This window comes from Haliaeetus albicilla, chromosome 22 (genome assembly GCF_947461875.1).
Source record: "Haliaeetus albicilla chromosome 22, bHalAlb1.1, whole genome shotgun sequence".
Lineage (NCBI taxonomy): Eukaryota > Metazoa > Chordata > Aves > Accipitriformes > Accipitridae > Haliaeetus > Haliaeetus albicilla.
The window spans coordinates 4,759,546-4,768,405 of record NC_091504.1 but is presented as its reverse complement, the minus strand read 5'-3'; the positions used below and the strand labels follow the sequence as shown (position 1 = coordinate 4,768,405).

At 50.5% G+C, this 8,860-nt stretch overlaps 1 long non-coding RNA gene across 2 annotated transcripts in view; it reads left to right on the top strand.

The window, feature by feature from the left end:
* Positions 1–8,860, top strand: part of LOC138690403 (uncharacterized) — a 272,406-nt gene that overhangs the window by 14,529 nt on the left and 249,017 nt on the right. The gene's annotated exons all lie outside the window — the stretch shown is intronic.

The window sequence follows — 8,860 nt, the reverse complement described above, 5'->3', positions numbered from 1 at the left end:
GCTTGCACTTACCATCCAGTTGAGAAGTGTGTTTTGTCATATATCCTGTTTTACTTTGGGGTTTTTTGGAGTTTGTTATAATTATCAGAACTGTGTGCAGCCAGTTCTCTAAGGAAAGCAGGGGGAAGTTGGCACAAAGGAGCTGTCACCTCCAGTTGCAGACTTCAGTGGAGAAGTCTGATGTCAGGAAAAGTGAGGTAAGACCCAGGTGGCCAGTGAGAGAAATGGCAAGGCTGGGGAGGTGAGGAGCACGGTTGTCCCTACAGTGTCGGACCTCAAGGGACTGCTTTTCTTACTGGTCGAGACCTCCTTAGGAGACCCTGGACGAGGATCAACTGGGGAAGGCTGCTATCACATCTTCAAAGTGGTCATTGAAATCTTTCCCTTTCACTCCACTCCTGAAACCTCTTTAATTAGCAGTACAAGTCTCAAAGACTTGATGAAGATGACGGAAGAGACATGGCTCCTGAGGGCTTTGTTAATTTTAATGAGCCGTGTCGTGTATTTGGTCCTCTGAGTCCATGTACTTGAGATCCTGAGAGGAGATAGAAGAAATCTCTCAAGAAGTCAAAGTCAGAAGGAAAACCCAAAGCATTAATGGGTCCCACTGAGGGCCATTCCTGATGCAGCCTCCCTAGGGACTCGTTAGAGCAGATAATGGGAAGCTGTGATTACAGGTAGGCAAAGGCACTGTGCAGGTGGCTCTGATGCTGAGAAAACCCTTTGTTTTATGAAGCAGAAAGGCCAATCCCTTAAAAAAGATCATCTTCTGTCTTGCCAAAAGCCCAGTGCCCCCCTCAAAACCCTCCCTGCCCAGGACTGTCCATGCCCCTCCTCACTCTTGGCACACAGAGAGTCACACGCTGAGGTTTCTGCTGTCGAGTTTTCTCCCCTGATACAGGGCAGCAGAGTGACCAGTGTCATTGAAATACCTTGGGTCTGGATGACCAAATCTTACCTATCTGTTACAGTGTCTTCCTAAAGGAGTGCCGAGATCATCGAACCACGTTCCCTTTTCATCCCCTCCAGAGTATGTGACGTGTGATGCTGATTTAGGTGAAGCAATAGATGAGACTGGTCTCACCCAACATTAGGCTCAGTGCAGATGTCTACGACTGACTGAGTTGTCTAGTCTTCCCTCTAGCTAACGGAGAGAAAGAAGTTGCCTCAAACGAGGTATGCAGGGGTACTTTTCTGGTGGTGACTAGCTAATGCTCCAGAAGGGCTCCTGAAGTTCCCGTGTCATGTTTCCAAGCTACCCCAGGACATCTCAGACAGCAACAGCCTCTCTACGTGGCCAAAGGAATCAAGCCCTGAATGTAGATTTTGTCATGAGTGGAAAGCCGCAGCCTCTGGGAAGGGAGATCCTGTCCCTCACAGAGCTCAGGGCTCTTCCTGGAGGCAGTTTGATGTGGGATGTGCAATGCCAAGTGAAGGACAACGCTATGACAGTGCCCAGACTTCCCAGGGGCTGCGAGGAGACAATAAGGCCCCAGTGCCATGAGAACAACCTGTCTCCTCGTAGACCTCAGTGGCACAGACAGCTGCTGTGGCCAAGGGGAGAAAGACTCAAGCAGATGCAGGCAGGATGAAAGCTCTTTGGAAGGACCGGCTGGGAAGGCAAGGAGGGGCAGTGGTCCTTTATTGGGCAGGTCAGCAGGAATGCATGGACCTCTGCCTTGGGATGGGTGATGAGCCAGCGAGGAGCTTCTGGGTTGGGATTAGCAGGCAGACCAGCACTGTTGATGTTGTAGAGGGTGCCTGCTGCAGAGCACCTGGTCAGGAAGCACCAGGTGAGCCCTTCTTCAGGCAACAGGCAGAAACCTGGTGTTCACAGGCCCTGGTCCTCATGAGGACTCGAACCACCCGGATGTCTGCTGGAAGGACAACACAGCAGGACACATGCAATCCAGGTGATTTCTAGAGACCATCACTGATAACTTTCGAGAATGCAGAGAATGGGCTTGGAAAGGTAAAGCCCACCTGAAGTTCCATCCAAGAGTACTGAGGGAAGTGGCGGAGGTGCTTGCCAAGCCACTCTCCGTCATCCATCAGCAATCCTGGTCAACAGGGGAGGTCCCAGAGGACTGGAGGCTTGCCAGTGTGATGCCCATTTACAAGAAAGGTTGGAGGGACGATCCGGGGAAGTACAGGCCTGTCAGCCTGACCTTGCTACTGGGGAAGATTATGGAACGGTTTGTCTTGAGAGCACTCACATGGCAAGTCCAGGACAAGCAGGGGATCAGGCCCAGCCTGATCCAGCCTGATGGGTTTACGAAAGGCAGGTCCTGCTTGACCAACCCGATCTCCTTCTATGACCAGGTGACCCACCTAGTGCATGAGGGAAAGGCTGTGGATGTTATCTACCTCGACTTCAGCAAGGCCTTTGACACTGTCTCTCATGGCATACTCCTTGAGAAGCTGGCGTCTCATGGCTTGGACGAGTGTGCTCTTCGCTGGGTGAAAAACTGGCTGGATGGACGAGCCCAGAGGGCTGTGGTGAATGGGGTGAAATCCAGTTGGTGGTGGGTCACAAGCGGTGTTCCCCAGGGCTCGGTGTTGAGCTCGGTTCTGTTTAATATCTTTATCAATGATCTGGACGAGGGGATTGAGAGCACCCTCAGCAAGTTTGCAGATGACACCAAGTTGGGAGGCAGGGTCGATCTGCTCGAGGGTAGGAAGGCTCTACAGAGGGATGTGGGCAGGCTGGATCGATGGGCTGAGCCCAATTGTATGAAGTTCAACAAGGCCGAGGGCCAGGTCCTGCACTTCGGTCACAGCAATCCCATGCAGCGCTACAGGCTTGGGGAAGAGTGGCTGGAAAACTGCGCGGCAGAGAAAGACCTGGGCGTGCTGGTCGACAGCCGGCTGAGTATGAGCCAGCAGTGTGCCCAGGTGGCCAAGAAGGCCAACGGCATCCTGGCCTGTATCAGCAATAGTGTGGCCAGCAGGAGCAGGGAGGTGATTGTTCCCCTGTATTCGGCACTGGTGAGGCTGCACCTCGAGTCCTGTGTTCAGTTTTGGGCCCCTCACTACGGGAACGACACTGAGTTGCTGGAGCGTGTCCAGAGAAGGGCAACCAAGTTGGTGAGGGGCCTGGAGCACAAGTCTTATGAGGAGCAGCTGAGGGAACTGGGGCTGTTTAGTCTGGAGAAAAGGAGGCTGAGGGGAGACCTTATCGCTCTCTACAACTACCTGAAGGGGGGTTGTAGTGAGGTGGGTGCTGGTGTCTTCTGTCAGGTGGCTGGGGATAGGATGAGAGGAAATGGCCTCAAGTTGTGGCAAGGGAGATTTAGGTTGGATATTAGGAAAAACTTCCTTACGGAGAGGGTTGTCAGACATTGGAATAGGCTGCCCTGGGAAGTGGTTGAGTCGCCATCACCGGAGGTATTCAAAAAGTGCGGAGACAAGGTACTGCAGAACATGGTTTAGTGGGCATGGATGATGGTTGGACTCAATGATCTTGAAGGTCTTTTCCAACCTAAATGATTCTATGATTCTATGATTCTAAGAGCTGCCCTGAGCAGCAGTGGTTGGCCATGTGTGTGGTTGGCCGTGTGTAGGGTTGGGAGAGAGTGTCAAGGGATTTCAGTGAGCAACAAAGGGAAGGTGGATGGCTTTAGCAAATCCTTAAACCATATCTGAGGCCAGAAATGGAAAGGAGTGGTTGTCTGTGGGTTGAGGAGGAGAAGCAGGAGGTTTGTCCTGGGAAGATGGCAGGAAGGAAGACCCTTCTTGTGCAAATCAGGGACGAAAGAGACATTTCCATGTTGTGTGCACGCCTCGGTAGGGGGTGAATGCCCGCTGCTGAGGGTGGCTGTGCTCAGTCATGCCCCATGAGCTGATCTTGCTCTCTTTTCCTCCTTCCCTGAGCACAGAGAGTCATCAGTAAAGCTTGGGACATCATGGGGTCAGGGTGTGGTCGGAAAGAGGGGTGGTGGTTAAAATCTTCAGGGAAAACAGGCACAGGCATAGGACAGTGTAGGACAGCCTGTGGTCGGGATGGCCAAGGGCTTTGGTGGGGCTGGGACCCTCAGCAGAACTGAGGTCCATGTCCTCTGAGCAACGGCAGCTGTCTCTTCCACTGAGGCCCATGAGGGGACACCAGTTCCTTAAAGCCCCGGCCTTTTGTTGCCTCCTCACCCTTGGTAGAGCCTGGGAGGTGTCCTACCACTGACCCGCACTCGGCATCGCAAACCCTCACATCTCACTGCCCTCAGGAAGAGCCCTGAGACACCCGTGATGAAAGGCCCCTGTTCCTAGGGGATGGGGGTCAGGCCTTGGCTGTCCTGCTTGATAAAACACACCAAGGGCTTTCCCAGCCACCGCCACCTTCATTTTTCTACCTGGATCCAGTGCTTCTGGGCTCTCCTTCACCCGCCCACAGGGATGGTCACCTCGTCTGCTCATCCCCTCCACGGTCTCTCCACTGGTGGTCCTCAATGGGGCTCGCAAACACCCTCGGAAACTTGGAGGCTCGCTGCTGACTTTTGGGTTTCAGCAGCCTTGTTCCATCTTCTGTCGAGAGCTGCAGTTCGGGAACTCGGCACCAGAGGGCTCATTAACATGCAAAACTCCCTCACGAGCCACGTCTCTCTGCGTAATTTTCCTTAATTCCGCAATTCTTCTGGGGTTCATCAGAGGGATTTCAGGAGTGTAGTCAAAGCAAAAAGGTTTCTATAATAAGTAACAGTAAGAAAGCATTTCTTCTTTTTCCACTTTTCCTTATTTTTCTGCTTCCAGATTCAGTGATACCAGCAATCTGTGATTGCTATTGATCCTGAGCATCTCCTAGTTGACTATGAACATAGAGGGAAGTCAAGACCCTTTGCAGAGGCCACTCTATGGGCAAGCTTTGTCCTACCCCCCCAACCCCAGCATTTCTCTCATCAGCCACCCGGGATTTACAGCAGCCTTGCGTGGGGACAGAATTTTTAGGAGGGCCTCTTGTGATAGGACGAGGGGGAATGGTTTTAAACTAGAAGAGGGTAGATTTAGAGCGGATATACAAGAAATTTTTTATGACGAGGGTGATGAAACACCAGAACAGGTTGCCCAGAGAGGTGGTCGATGCCCCATCCTTGGAAACATTCAAGGTCAGGTTGGATGGGGATCTGAGCAACCTGATGTAGTTGTAGATGTCCCTGCTTATTGCAGGGGGATTGGACTCGATGACCTTGAAAGGTCCCTTCCAACCCAAACCATTCAACGATTCTATGAAATCAGAGCTTTCTCCACTCACATCCACAGCTGCATGTCTTAACCCCTTGGCACCAATTCCCACCTGCTTTTCTTGGAGAAGGAGCTGCACCCAGACACAGGAGGATGCTTCTTAATTGCCAACAAGCAAAACCAAATGGGAATAGTTCAACAAAATACATGCCTCAGGTGTATATTAAGTCCATGTTACCTCCACTGAAGTCCACTTCCCACAGTGGATGACCATGCACCAATGGAATACACATTACTGGGTCAAGCACAGATGCCAAGACCCACCCAGACACCTCCTTGCTTGGACTCTCTTTGTCCACATTCACTCTTCATACACAAAAAAAGTCACACGCTGAAGCAGCAAACTCCCTCGATTCACAGAGAGAAGCAAAAGTGAATGAAATGCTCTCTTTTGGATAGCCAAAACTGCACTAAATCCCACCCACTAGTGATTACAGGAGCACCCTCAAGTAGACTCTGCATCACCTAGACCCACTGTGGTGGGTTGACCCTGGCAGGTGCCCACCAAAGCCGCTCTATCACTCCACAGCTCAGCTGGACAGGGGAGGGAAAATACAATGAAAGGCTCGTGGGTCAAGATAAGGACAGGGAGAGATCACTCAGCTAATTACCATCACGGGCAAAATAGACTCGACTTGGGGAAATTTGATTTCTTACGAATCAAATCAGAGTAGGATAATGAGAAATAAGAACAAATCTTGAATCACCTTCGCCCCACCCTCCCTTCTTCCCGGGCACAGCTTCACTCCCAAATTCTCTAACTACACCCCTACAGCAGCGCAGGGGGATGGGGAATGGGGGTTGGAGTCAGTTCACCACACGTTGTCTCTGCCGTTCCGTCCTCCTCAGGGGCAGGACTTCTCACACTCTTCCCCTGCTCCAGCGTGGGGTCTCTCCCACAGGAGACAGTTCTCCATGAACTTCCTTGTCCTGGTTTCAGCTGGGATAGAGTTGTATTGGGTTCGTGTGGCAAGGTTTTGGTAGCAGGAGGGTTACAGGGGTGGCTTCTGGAGAAGCTGCTGGAAGCTTCCCCTGTGTCCGACACAGCCAATACCAGCCGGCTCTAAGACGGACCCGCCGCTGGCCAAGGCCAAACCCATCAGCGATAGTGGTAGCACCTCGGGGATAACATATTTAAGAAGGAAAATGAGTTGCAGGGCACACAGAAATGGCAGCTGGAGAGCAGAGTGAGACCATGTAAGAGAAACAACCCTGCAGACCCCCAAGGTCAGCGAAGAAGGAGGGGGAGGAGATGCTCCAGGTGCCGGAGCAGAGATTCCCCTGCAGCCCATGGGGAAGACCATGGTGAGGCAGGCTGTCCCCCTGCAGCTCATGGAGGTCTACGGTGGAGCAGATATCCACCTGCAGCCCATGGAGGACCCCATGCCGGAACAGGTGGATGCCCGAAGGAGGCTGTGACCCCGTGGGAAGCCCCCACTGGAGCAGGTTCCTGGCAGGACCTGTGGATCCGTGGAGAGAGGAGCCCACGGAGCAGGTTTTCTGGCAGGACTTGTGGCCCCGCGGGGGACCCACGCTGGAGCAGTCTGCTCCTGAAGGACTGCACGCTGTGGAAGGGACCCATGCTGGAGCAGTTTGTGAAGAACGGCAGCCCATGGGAAGGACCCCGTTGGAGAAGTTTGTAGAGGACTGTCTCCTGTGGGAGGGACTCCTCGCTGGAGCAGGGGAAGAGTGTGATGAGTGCTGCCCCTGAAGAGGATGAAGCGGCAGAGATAACGTGTGATCAACTGACCGTAAACCCCATTCCCCATCCCCCTGCACCGCTGGGTGAGGTAGGTAGAGAATCCGGGAGTGAAGTTGTGCCCGGGAAGAAGGGAGGTGCGGAGGGAAGGTGTTTTGACATTTGGTTTTATTTCTCATTACCCTACTCTGGTTGATTGGAAACAAATTGAGTTAATTTTCCCCAAGTTGAGTCTGTTTTGCCCATGACGGTAATTAGTGAATGATCTCTCCTGTCCTTATCTCAACCCAGGAGCCCTTTGTTATAATTTTCTCTCCCCTGTCCAGCTGAGGAAGGGGAGTGATAGAACGGCTTTGGTGGGCACCTGGCATCCAGCCAGGGTCAACCCACCAAAAGAGTTAATTGTCTTCCTAGTAGCTGGTACAGTGCTATGGTTTTGAGTTAGGCGTGAGAAGAATGTTGATAACACTGCTGTTTTCAGTTGTTGCTAAGTAATGTTTAGTCTCAAGTCAAGGATTTTTCAGCTTCTGATGCCCAGAAGGGCCCCTCGAAGAAGAATCGAAAAATAAAATTAAATATTTCGGTGAATGGAACCACAGAATAAATTATATTTAGCATGGCAATTACAGTTTCTCCCAGACTATATGTATTACTATGAACAACCCATATTTGCGTGGTCAACAACCCTGCTTCATAAACATCCCTGTAATTAATTTGAAAGAACAAAACCCAGGGGTAAATAAATGTAGTGTTATTTTTGCTCCCTTGAACAGAGTGTTTGGCTCCTGAGCTATATACAGAGAGTTGACTCACCACACCTGATGAAGCAGGAATCTCCAGCGAGGGATGAAGATACTGGCTGCCTTCCAACCCAGAGCTTTCTAATGCAGTGTGCACAGCAGTGCTTTATGAACACAAGTTTGGGATCTTCCTAAATTCCTGTTTGGGCTCAGTAAGACGGAGGGGAGCCAGAATTCTCTGTGGCTCCCTTTACAAGAGGGTCTCCATCTTTGCTCACAATACGCTCAAGCAGCAGAGACTGATCAACAGCTTTGTTCCAGAAATCGAGGAAGATTCGCACTCCTAAAGCTGGAGAGAAGGGGTATGACAACTTCCCTCAACTGAGTGTTTCGTCCACTTTTATTTGAGGGGCTTTAAGCAACTCATTAAGCAATAGCTCATTCTTAGGCCCTGGAAGCACGCTCATTGTGCTTCTTCACTGCATTGAACAAGCTTTGATTACAAGAATACCTTTATTAAATTTGGGGACATGCAATAATACATTCATAGCAACACAGTAAAGAGTCAAAACCCCAACCACGCACCTCTCTTACAGGCAAAGCTTCCACCTGGTTTATTTTATTTTTTGGTAAATTATAAATGTATTGAACAAAACCTACGCTGGGTTGCTTTACAGACTGTACCAACAGCTGTTATCCTACATAGTGGAAAAGGTACAGTCGTGGCAAAGACCTGCAAAAACACTCAAAATGAGTGGGGAAAATTAACCTATGCTACACCATCTAGACAAAACCAGAAGTGAATGTAATGACCACTTACAACTCTTGCCAGAAATACTTAGACTTTTGCTTTTGTATATACTATCCAGAAGCAGGACCAACTTTCAGTTTCCTGACAGTCTAATGCGTGCCTCATTTGGGAGAGCAGAAAAGATGTAACTTAAAATAGCTGTTACTTCTTTAGCTTAGTAATCAGAAATCTCTGTTGCATTGCTCACAACGACAGGTTTACGCCCTTCTGCTCAAGTAGTAGCAAAGGCTGTACATAATAAGATGCAAATTCAATATCAAAGTAGTAAGACAGGAAAGACAGCCTGACAAAAATCGCAACAAAGACACTAAAGCAGTGCTGAAGGCATACAGCCAAGCACTGCTACGTCAAGTGATTCACAAAACCTCAGCTTTTCTT